Source organism: Panthera onca, chromosome F2 (genome assembly GCF_046562875.1).
Source record: "Panthera onca isolate mPanOnc1 chromosome F2, mPanOnc1 haplotype 2, whole genome shotgun sequence".
NCBI lineage: Eukaryota > Metazoa > Chordata > Mammalia > Carnivora > Felidae > Panthera > Panthera onca.
Window position 1 is genome coordinate 27,928,692 of NC_138356.1, and position 12,923 is coordinate 27,941,614.

Consider the following 12,923-nt stretch of genomic DNA (forward strand, 5'->3'; position numbering starts at 1 on the left):
AAGCAGGTTGCATGCCCAAAGCTTGATCCCACCACCATAAGATCAAGACCTGAGCCAAAATCAAGAGTCAGAAGCTTAACCGACTGAGCTACCCACATGCCCCAAAAGCATTTTCTTCTTAATCTGAAGCGAATTCTGTAATAAATATTCTGGTTAATCAAAGACTGACTATAATTGCCCTTGAATAAATATTTCTATATTATGGCACATTTCTCAGTCAGATAGGAAAATCAAGTTATTTAACAATAGTTAAACTAGTATTTTCTTGTACATGTCTCAAGTGAAAAATAAAAATATACCTTTATATTTTTCTATGTTTCTATATTTCTATTTTCTACTTTGTATTTCTAAATATTGATAAATAATAAGTAATAGATATCTGCCTCCTGGTGGCCATATGCAGTTCTAAAAGGAAAAAAATACCCTGTGTCTCTAAAACACAACAGTGATTTTGTTTCAGAATTTTTTTTAGAAAGCTGTTCACTCTGGAAAGCAATGATGGGTCAGATTGGTACCAAGAAGGGAAAAAGCAGCAGGGGCAGCCAACAGGACATTGTGCCTTCCAAGAACATTGTGAAGCAGAATTCCCTTTTAGACTCAATTGGCTTGTAAGCCATAAATATATGCACATAAACTCCAAAGAGTCCTCATGAAAACCAGTTTTGATAAAATTAAAGAGCTTAGCTGGTAACTCTAATATGCTTATTACAAATATCTTCCCTTAAGCCTCAAAATCCAAAGGTTAGAGTGCAATATGCCTTTATTAGTAAACAGAATATTCCTCATAATATATATTACCTCCTGATATATACCTCCTGATGTAAGGTCTCTTGTGTCAATCACATATGGCCTAGAAACGTATGCTTCTTTGTTTGATTAAGCACCTGTACTTGGCAATAGAATAAAACCTGGGAAGTACCAAACATGCCCTGACAGGAACATAGTATTGCTCACTAAAACCATGTCAGAAATGCAGGAGGTTTTGTCAAAATAATAACTTACTGAGGCAATTTTTAAAACTATTATTTATGAAAATCTGAGTCAATTTCTGAAGAGTTTCCTCAGTAGAAATAAGAGTAAAGTACGTTATATGTCATGTCACTAATATTTAACCTAAGTTATAAGCTTATGACATAGAATAATTTTTAAATAGAAGTCACTTGTTTCAATAGACAAACTTAGTGGCTAAAATTAATTTGACAAAATCTAATTTTGAAATTGTTAGATTAATTGACTCAAGACTAAGAACTTATAACACTTTTTTTAAAGTTTATTTATTTATTTGTTTTGAGAGAGAGAGAGAGAGACAGAGAAAGGGATAGAGAGAGCGGATGAGGGGCAGAGAAGGAGAGAGAAAATCCCAAGCAGGATCTGCACTGATATGGGGCTTGATCTCACATACCGTGAGATCATGACCGGGTGTCATGTCATGACCAAGAATCAGTACCAAGAGTCAGAGGCTGAATCAACTGAGTGACTCAGGCACTGCTAGCACTTACACTTTTGATTGCAACATGAGGATTTAGTTGGGAAAGTGATATAGAAAATATTCATGTATTATTCCACATATCTCATAGTGTTCCTTTGATTAGTGTTGGTCTGCAGAAGGGAAAGGATTGGTGGATATTATTTTAATGTAAGTAATAGACAATAATTAAATTAACTGAACTCAAATCATTATACTATACTATTATACTTATACTATTGTTTTGAGAATGAGTTGTATTATCATAGAAAAATGTTCTCTTAAACAATTGAAGAAACAATAAATTCATAAAAAGAAATAATATATTTGGCTACCAAGGACAAACATTCATTTATTCATGACAAGAAAAAGGGAAAGCAAAAGAATAACTTTACAAAGGAGAAACCTGACAAAAAGAACTGTGAAATTATCCTTCAAAACGGAGAAATAAAGAATTTCTCAGACAATAAAAATGAGGTAATTTGTTGCCAGTAGACATGCATGTCTTTTTTTTTTTTTTAATTTTTTTTTAACGTTTATTTATTTTTGAGACAGAGAAAGACAGAGCATGAACGGGGGAGGGGCAGAGAGAGAGGGAGACACAGAATCTGAAGCAGGCTCCAGGCTCCGAGCCATCAGCCCAGAGCCTGACGCGGGGCTCGAACTCACGGACGGCGAGATCATGACCTGAGCCGAAGTTGGACGCTCAACCGACTGAGCCACCCAGGCGCCCCAGACATGCATGTCTTGCAAGAAATGTTAAAACAAGTTTTTTAGAGACAGGAAAATAATAAAGATCATAAACTGGAATCTACACAAGGAAAGAAAATCAAAGAAGAAATAAGTGAAGGTAAAATAAAAACTTTTATTTTTCTTATTCTTAATCTAACAGATAACAGCTTGTTTAAAATAATAGCAATAATGTTTTGATTTGGCAACAAGAAAGAGGAATTAGAATTATTTGTTACTATAATATACTCACACTAACCATAAAATGACATAGTGCCATTTTATTTTTTATTTTTATTTATTTTTTATTTTTATTTAGTTTGTATTTCAGAGAGAGAGGGTGCATGAGCAAGAGAGAGGGGCAGAGGGAGAGATGGGGGGGGGGCAGAATTTTAAGCAGGCTCCACACTCAGTGCAGAACCGGAATAGGGCTCAATCCTAGGATCCTGGGATTGGGAACTGAGTTGAAATCAAGAGTCGGACACTCAACAGACTAAGCCACCCATGTGCCCCAATATAGTGCTATTTTAAAGCGGACTTGGATTATTGTAAATGTATATTGTAAACCCTAGGGCAACTACTAAAAATGGTAACAAGAGAAAAAGTAAAGGAGTATAAATCGATATGCTAAGAAGAGTAAATGGAATCAGATAAAATCTTCAATTAAAAACCACAAAAGGGGGGTGCCTGGGTGGCTCAGTTGGTTAGGCGTCCGACTTCAGCTCAGGTCATGATCTCACAGTCTGTGAGTTCGAGCCCCGCGTCAGGCTTTGTGCTGACAGCTCAGAGCCTGGAGCCTGCTTCAGATTCTGTGTCTCCCTCTCTCTCTGCCCCTCCCCTGCTCATGCTCTGTTTCTCTCTGTCTCAAAAATAAATAAAAACATTTAAAAAATACACAAAAGGCAGAAATAGTGTGGAAGACAAAAATAGAAACAAAGAATAAAGGCAAGAAATAGAAAACAATAATAAATGTAATAGTTATTAATTCAATTAAATCAATAATTACCCTGGATGTTAATGCTCTAAATGCACCTAATAACAGATAGAGATTTTCAGAGTGCATCAAGAATCAAGACCCAAATATGTTGTGTACAAGAAATCCACATTACATATCAAGACGCATATAGATAAAAAAAATAAATAAATAAATGGATGGGGAAAAATATACCATGCTAACACTAATCAAAAGAAATAGAAATACAGTTGGCTCTTGAACAATGTGGAGGTTAGGGGCACCAAATCCCATGGAGTCAAAAATCCACATGTAACTTTTGACTCCCCCAAAACTTAACAATAGCCCCGTGTTGACTGGAAACTTCACCAATAATATAAATAGTCAATTAAAACGTATTCTGTACATTATGTGTATTATATATTACAACCTTACAATAAAGTAAGGTAACGAAGATGTTATTAAGACATAAAGAGAAAATACACTTACAGTACCATACTGTAAAAAAATCTGCATAAAAGTGGATCTGCATAGTTCAAACCTGTGTTGTTCAGGGGTCAACCGTAGTTATATTAATTTTGGACAGAGCAGATTTCAAATCAAAAAAGTTATCAGGAATAAAGAAGGGCATTACATAATAATAACAATGAGATCAATTTTCCAAGAAGACATAAAATTCTTAATATGTATGAGCCTAACAACAGAGCATCAAACTATGAAAGGCAAAAACTAATGGAACTGAAAGAAATGAATCCACTATTATTCTTTGAGACTTCTCTCCTCTATCAGAAATGAAGTTTCAGTAGTCAGAAAATCAGTAAGGACATAGTTGACCTCAACATCATCAACAATCAATTAGATATTTGATTGACATCTATGGACTACATCCAACAACAGCAGAATACATATTCTTCTCAAGATCACATGGGACTTTGACCAAGATAGACACAACATTCTGGATAATTCTGTCCCATTTATAAAATGGGACATTAGATTTAACTGAACCTATCTCAAACAAACTATGTTGGCAGTTTTCCCATGCACAAGTGACCAGGAAATTTTTCTTTTCTATATCCTTTTATATTAAAATGACATTATACACATATAAGTGTTAGAATATTTACTGTGTGTTCACACAGTGTATTTATTATCCTTCCTTAATGGCTTTAGAGTTCTTTTTACCAAGACCCCAGCAGTCTTTGTTAAATTTTTGCTTCCCATCGACAAGATGTTGCAGGCTTCCCTTTTATGCTATAGATCTTGAATTAGCCATTTCTCTATTTTAAAAAAAATTTTTAATGCTTATTTATTTTTGAAGGAAAAAGCAAGCATGAGCGGGGGGAGGGGCAGAGAGAGAGGGAGAGAATCGGAAGCAGGCTCCAGGATCTGAGCCCAACATGGGGCTTGAACCCACAAGCCATGAGATCATGACCTGAGCCGAAGTTGGAAGCTTAACCAACTGAGACACCCAAGTGTCCTGCCATTTCTCTATTTAAAGACCATGATCTTGGTGCTAAATGGCTAAGGATGCTCAATGTTACTGGCTTCGGCATAATTTCATAGGGACATCAGTGAAAAGAGACAAGAAATAACTAAACAAAGATAGTACATCATAAGTTCATTTTGGTATTTACATTTCAAAATTAAAATTAAAGTGTTTACTTAATTTCTTTGATATTTGCATCTTTTATACTAAAATTTTTTTCTTAATGACATTTTATATATAATATGTCAAAGCAAATAATTTGCTATTCATATATGTAGAATATGTACATACACACAACCACACAGACACTATGATTACTGAAAAAGAATGTAGGATTATACAAGTTTTTTTATCCTTAGTGTATAGCTTACTATGAATGTACAGTTAATGTCTTATAAATCACTTGAAATTATTCTTCTCTGTGTAATTATGTCATCAATTCCATACACAATTAGGCTCATTTATTTACATTGTTTTAATTTTAATTTCACATTGATTTAATTTTGTATGTATGTTTCTAAAACAAAATTCGTTCAAAGAAATCAAGCCTCTATCTTTGTGCCCTTCATACAATTTTCTATTTTTCCAATAGGTAACCTATACCTATAGATAGTTTTTTTTTTTTTTAGTATTTTTAAAATTTTCCTCTAAATAATGTGTGTTTGTATTTGGTCACTTAAGATACACACCTTTTTTTTTTTCCACATTGCTCTTTCCACCTGACAATACTTGCTGAATATTACTTCATATAGAATATAAAAATAGTCTACATTCTTTTTTATATCTGCAGAGTTCCTTTGATTTGGGTATATCATCCAATTTACCAAACAGCCCTCCATTGATGGGCATCTGCAGAGTTTGCTATATTTTGCTCTTACAAATAGTACAGCAACAAATATTGTGGACACATCTTTTTGTATTTTTTTTTTCAATGCATCTTAGGAATAGATTCCTATAAATAGGATTTCTGGATCTGAGTGTAAATGCATATATAATGTTGTCTGATAGTGACAAATTTGCCTCAATAGGAGTGAACCATTCTGCATTTCCACCAGGAATGTATGAGTGCCTATTTTCCCACAGACTGCCAACAGAGTATTTTAGATGAGAAATGGTATCGTAGTACAGCTTTAATTTGTTTCATTAAGTGTGTGTGCCATTTGTATTTCTTCTTCTTAGAAATATATAGATTACTTGCCCATTTTTCTATAGTATTGTTGGTCTTTTACTTTATTCTTTTGAAAATCTCTTTATATATTAGATATGTCAGTATTTTGTTTCTGATCTAAGTCACAAACAAAACATTAACATATTTAATGTATAATATTTTTCACAATGTCATTTAAAAATTTTTTATTTTGGTGTTTTTACCACGTAAAAATATTTTCACTTGATGTAGTAAAATGTATCAAACCTTTCCACTATTACTTCTGGATTTTGAGTCATAGGAGAGTTTTTCCTATTCCCAATTTATAGATGAATTAATGCCTTCTCTGGTTCTTTTGTGATTTCACTTTTTAAAATATTTAGTATATTAATATATTTATATGTATATAAATATAATAATATATTTAAATATCTACAACATGTAGAATGTATCATGATAGGATCTGGCTTCCCAGGTATCCCAACACCACTTATTAAAAAGCCTTTTTTTTTAAATACTATGAAGATAATATGCATACATTTGGAATGCCACCATTACCATATATTAAATATTCATATACAACTTAGTTTATTTCTGAAGTTTGTTTTCTCTTCTATTTTTTGTATGTCTACACAGTGAAGAACCATATACCCTTTTAATTATAGTGATCTTATACTATGCTTTAACATCTGCCAAGGCCATTAGTCTGTCATATACACTCTTGCACCCATTCCCCCATTTTTTCCCCTCACTACTTGTTGCTTATTTGTTCTTCCAAGTTAACTTTATAATAAAAATTTAAGCTCCAGAAAAAAATTCTGATATTTTCATTGGAATCATGTAAAATGTGTATGTTAACTCGGTTGACATCATTTTGATACTGTTTTCAAGAACGTAATCTGTTTTCCATTTATTTAATCCTTCTTTTGCATCTTATAAGAGCAGTTTCAAGTTTTTCCCAAATAGGTTTGGACATTTCTTTTCAGGTGCACTCCAGGTTTTGAGATATTTTGGTGGGGAATGGTTGGCTGATTTTCATTTTTATTATAGTGTATAGAATCTTTTCCTCCATTAAATTTATGTTTATATGTACAAAGGCTACTGTTACATACTGAATTAATTGCTATACTTCTTCCGTGACACTTTTGTTTCTTATTTTTTACTTATTTATTTTTTATTTTTTTTAATGTTTATTTATTTTTGAGAGAGCATGAGCAGGGAAGGGGCACAGAGAGAGGGAAACACAGAATCCTAAGCAGGCTCCAGGCTCCGAGCTGTCAGCACAGAGCCCGACGTGGGGCTCGAACTCATGAACCATGAGATCATGATCTGAGCTAAAGTCAGATGCTCAACTGACTGAGCCACCTAGGCGCCCCTTGTTTGTTTTTTTAATGAGATGATGACTTGTTAAAAAGAAAACCACAGGCCCAAAATGGCATCACTTAGGTTAAGACCCCAAGTCAGTAAACCAAGACTTAATACCTAAACAGTGGGTAGTTTCAACTCCCCAGGAATGTAAACTTTAACTAGTCAACATGAGAATTTTGTGGTCAGCACTAGGAAATTTACTGATAGACCATCTCCCTTCCCCATGGAAGGGCAACCTTGCCTAAAACAATGGATTCTTTGCTAATAATTTCCTTTTTTGTACTTCCTCTCTACTTTTAAAAACTTTTCTTTTTCTGTAGCCCTTTGGAGCTATTTGCTAGATGAGATGCTGCTTGATTTGATTAATAAAGCCAATTAAATCTTTTAAATGTATTCAGTTGAATTTTTGTTACTTAACAGATTTAGTGGCAGTGATGGGATTGGAAGTGAACTTTCAGCAGCATTTGGGGACAACAAGAAAACACAGGCACCCCAGAATCCTGAATTCACTGTCTTGCCACTTCTGAGGGCTGTGGGTAAACTCCTCTGGTTCTGAGTTCTACTTTGTGTGTATTTGAGCTCCCTATATAATTGGCTTTCCTTTACAAGGCAGACCAACTTCAGCTGGTTGCCCAGAGAAAACTGAGCTGGCCTATTTGCCTGGAGCCAACTGAGCTGGCAGTTTTGCCTGGAGCCTGACTGAACTGGCAGAAGGATATGCCCAGAGCTAAGCTCCTAGCCTTTCAGACCACAATTCCCCAGGTAGAAAACCTCAGCAATGTTCCACAGGAAATGGTGCTGGTGCACACAGGGCCTTCTCATGGCCAGCACTCAGTAACATCTCTTGGTTACTGCCGACACATTAAAATGCACGTTTGTTTTATTTTATGTAAATAAAGGCTATTGCTAGTGGGGGATCTTGGAGGCCAAAAAGTCTCAAAAATTGGTGGGCACGGGTAGAGTATTTAAAGTCTGTTAGAGCACTCACCACCTCAAGAAGTTTCCCACAATAGTATAAGTTAGTCTCAGAACAGGTTAGATTAACACTAGGTCAGCCACCAACCTCGAGGAAACTTCCATGCAATGAGGTACACTGTAAAACACACACAACTCCCAACCTGGCAGCATGTCCCTTTTAGGTGTTATTTCAGCTCTGAAAAGCCCAAAGGCTTAGCTAACGGGATCCTTAAATTCTAAAGAGCCAAGTATGCCACCTGCCAGCACATCTGCTTATTTTATGTTCAGGGAGTTGCAGATATCTAGCAAAAACAGCAAAATCTTACTAAACTTGTTTTATGTTTTGAGGAACTTGGCTTAGTAACTGTCAGGTTGGAAGTCCTAAAATAAGGCCAGACAGAAATGTGAATTGCACCCTGTTTGCATCTAGATATGGCTGGACAAAAATATGAGCTAACTCCATTTGCAGCCAGGATCCTACTAAACTATTGCTAGTCCTTAGGGGAATTACAACCTAGAAATATAATGGCCATTATGGAAAACGTTCCAATTAGATAAAATCATTTAAGGAGTGCACTTAAAAACAGCAGTTCCCAAATTAAACAGAATGGGATACCTGTTTTAATTGGCAAGCAGAAATCTCCAAAAGTTTTTCCAAATTTCAAAATAGTTTTCATTAAAAGATTCATTACAAAAAGCTAATGAAAAATTAAAAATGTAAGAGATACCTGGGGTGCCTGGGCGGCTCAGTTGGTTAGGCGTCTGACTTTGGCTTAGGTCATGATCTCATGGTTCGTGGGTTCTAGCCCCGCATCAGGTTGTGTTGACGGCTCACAGTCTGGATCCTGCTTCACATTCTGTCTCCCTCTCTCTCTGCCCCTCCCCCACTAATGTTCTGTCTCTCTCCATCTCTCAAGAATGAATAAACGTTAAAAAAAAAAAGTAAGAGATACCTAAAACAAGACAGTAAGATTAATGTAACTCTTACTGTTCCTCCTTTTCCCTCCATTAAGTACTCATTCCCTGTCTAAATTGTTTTTTTACTCCAAAAAGACTAAACCATAAACCAAAGTCTGTCAAGTCAATGGACCTAAAGACATCCCCTATCTACCTTCAAAGGAGGGCCCCCATATGGGTCCCTCTCAGAGTTATCAAAATGAAGGATTTTCTGATAAACTGCTATGTTATTCCCTTAAATAGCCAAGGGGAAATTCTGGTAAATACCAAAACCAGCAGAGGGCAAAAATTCTCACCAGAATCAGCTTTGCTACATCTGTCTGTAGTGTCCACTTGAAAGAGGAAAATAAAATTTCATGTTGCCCCTTCCTTTCCAAATCCAGACCCACTGATTATTGATCCTTTCACTGCCAGAGATAGCTATTGTCTTCTCTTTTTTTCTCATTTGCCTAACTGGGTTTGGCTTTCTGCCTGCCTGGGACAAACAGGTTCTTTCTTTTGGCTATCTTTGGGAGTGGCTTTGATTAAAGGATATACAATTCTACTTAGTAACCACCATTGACCCTAACACTAACTTGACTGAATGTAAACCCATCCATGGTTCTCAATAAATTTTTATTCTTATTTTAACTGCCAATCACATACCTCCATTTTCCACTTGATTTTTTATTGGGTAGCATTTGTGTTCATGGTAGCCAACACAAATAAAACCCATAAGCACTTGAAAAACCAAACCACTTCCATAGTTAGACTTGGAAAGGTTTAAATTTGTGGAGAACTAGTGAAACGTATGAAGAATTTTAATCTAAGATTCATAAGTTCTTTATATTCTAGAATTTTAGTATAAGGGATGGTATTTCAATGATTGCTCTTGTCTACCATTTCTGCCAAGTTTAAGGAATGTAACAGCTAACCAAGATTTCTCATCTCTTCACCTACCATACTGTACTTGTATCACCCAAAAGGTAACACAACCATCAAATCTCACATTTCTAAACATTTTTATATACGTTTTCTGCTAACAGGAAAATGGACGGTGCTGTACTATTGAAATAGTTTCTCCTTTTCAAGTGCCAGGGTAAACTCTGGCTGATTACAGTAAATGATCTGAATTTTCAAGCATTGCACATGTCAGCATTCCAGTAAAAAACAAGGACAGAAGGGAGTTGTTTCCATTCACCCAAAAAATTCACAGGCTTGAGCTGACTTGTCTTGTGTGCTCAAGGAAACCACAAGTGGTGTATACTGCTGAAAACCAAAATACTTCCTGCTATTTTTAACAGAATTTAAATGTGTCTCCTGGCTGTCCTGCAGTTGCCTTTGTCTGTTAAACAAACCACCAAATGGCCTCTTTATGTCCCAGTTTGCCTATTAGGATAGGCTACTTGTTTAGAAAACAGCTTAATTTAAAGAATAACAGAATTATTATTCTTTTCTAATTTTGGTTATTTTATAAAAAAAAATTATCCTATTGAGAATAACATTAGAGTTTAGTAACAGAGCTTCTGTTACAAATACACAGAAAGTATTTTCCCCAGGAAATAAACTCGTATCTACAGTTGCCTCAAAAGATTTACTATCCTGAGGATACGGGATAAAATAATATTAAAGGTCTGAAGCAATTATTTTGACTCCAATTGTGGTTGAACATACCCTGTCACATTGCTCTGGAACTGTCATAGATTAAATATTGTGCAAGTTTTGTGAACTATAAAATTTGAGTATAAAAAGAGCCATCCAGTGAGTGTTGCTAGAAAAATTATGAGGTATGTTCTTCTTAGCCCCTAAAATGATACAGATAGAAACAGAATAAAATGAATTATCAAGGACAACTTGAAGAGAATAAATGTGTTACAAATGGATAATTTACAGTCAGAAAGCAGAGGGGGGACCAATGTGGATTAAAGGTCTCTGCACCTGGTCTTTAAGTGTTGAATGCTCTGATCCCCTTTCATCTAGGAGATTAAGACATAGAATTAGCTCTTTTTTCCAAAGCTATCAACTATTAATGGTGGATTGCATGCTCAAATTCAGTTCATTCTGTTAGAAATATTCTTGTACATGTCCCACAGAAAGGAATTAAACAGCTACCCCTACCCTAGGTATAATGGCTCGCATAAGTATCAGGTTTATATTTAGCAGTAACTGTTACCATTGTTTCTTCAAACTCAGTTCCCCCACTGAGTCTCCATAAAAGGACCTATAACAACAGCTCCAGGGAGGACACTTAAACATGCCATAGTAGAGCGATAATTTTGGCAATAGGAAACTAACATGACATCCAGTTTATGATCTATTTCTTATTCATAAACTATTCAGATTTTTGTTGTAAGTATATCTTGCTTTGACAGTCTAAAGCATATTAGGAAAAAGACAGTCTACCCAAATCCTCCTCTTTTCCCTCCCTTCCCACTGTTGGCATGTGTTTGTTTCTTTGTGTATTTGTGTACACATATATCTTCCAACTTGTAAGTTTCTTTGAGGAGAGTGACTGTAATATCTAATTTCTTCTGGAAAAAAACCCATGTCTAACATACTGTTTTACGTGTGTGCGCACACACACACACACACACACACACACACGACGCTTTTTTTTTTTCCTTAAAGATTTGATTTTTAAGTAATCTCTATACCCAATATGGGGCTTGAACTTACAACCCTGAAATCAAGAGTCACATGCTCTTCCAACTAAGCCAGCCAAGGGACACTTTTTTAATGTTTACTGATCTAATTTTACTCAGTAAGGCTTTAAGAGTAGCTTTCTTTTAAAAAGCTAGTGGGATTTAGTATTTCAATTTCTATTTCTTCAAAAGTTCTGATTTTCAGCTTTCTACATACTTGCTTGACTGTAACATACACCCTGAAAACTTTCTACTAATTTGTGTCTTCTCTTGTCTCTGACCAATGTGTGACATCATGCTGACAGAGAAAGAATGAACCTTTGTTTTGTCCAAATGGACAAATCTTCTAAATCTGAACGTATTTACCACTGGGGGTGATGTGTAGAAGGCAGAGATATAGTCAACATCAGAAGAGGCTGTATTCTAGGAATGCACTGATTTCTGTGTAAAGAGTTCAAGAGGAGACATGGTTGGAAGATATGGTGCTTAGTATATGTTATAAAATTAAAAATATGTTAAATTGAAGATGAACAAGAAATGTATATAGTTTACATTTTCCTGCATATTCTGATTAAGCTTTGAATTTGTAGCATTATCAATGAAGCATAGTAAAAAACTGAGAGAGAGAGAGAGTAGAAGCACATATTCATTCACACTAGCAAGATGAGTGGTGCAGCAGCATCATGAGTAATGACATAATGGTTTTAAAATTATATTTGGGAAGCACAGGCAAAAAGACCTATTATATTTTCAATATAATTTTCAGAGAGCCAAGGCATTGTCATAACAATTATTGTGATGCAAGACATGCCATTAACCAAGAATGGCACTGTTTCACAACAAACATGACAAGATGGTTCTGTAACATGAACAGGAAGAGATGGGGTCAGGGTACTGCAAAGAATATTCATGTGCACTGACTGTACATTAAACAAATAATAAGGGTCTCTTTACTACCTATTATTCTAAATCTAGATCAACAAATCTCTATCACATTGGCTTATAAAATTTGTTACACATATTTTAAACCAAACTGTTAATATAGACTTCACTTTTGACCACGATGGAGCCACAGGAACCAGATTTGCCCTCACATCTTGTACATAATGACAAAAAAAAAAAAAAAAAAAAAAAAGAACAGAAGAGAAAAAGTAACTATTTTTATCCAAAAATATTAAGGATAAAGCAAAATATTTTTAGAAAGACACTGAATACAATTTAGCATTATCCTCCTTATCATA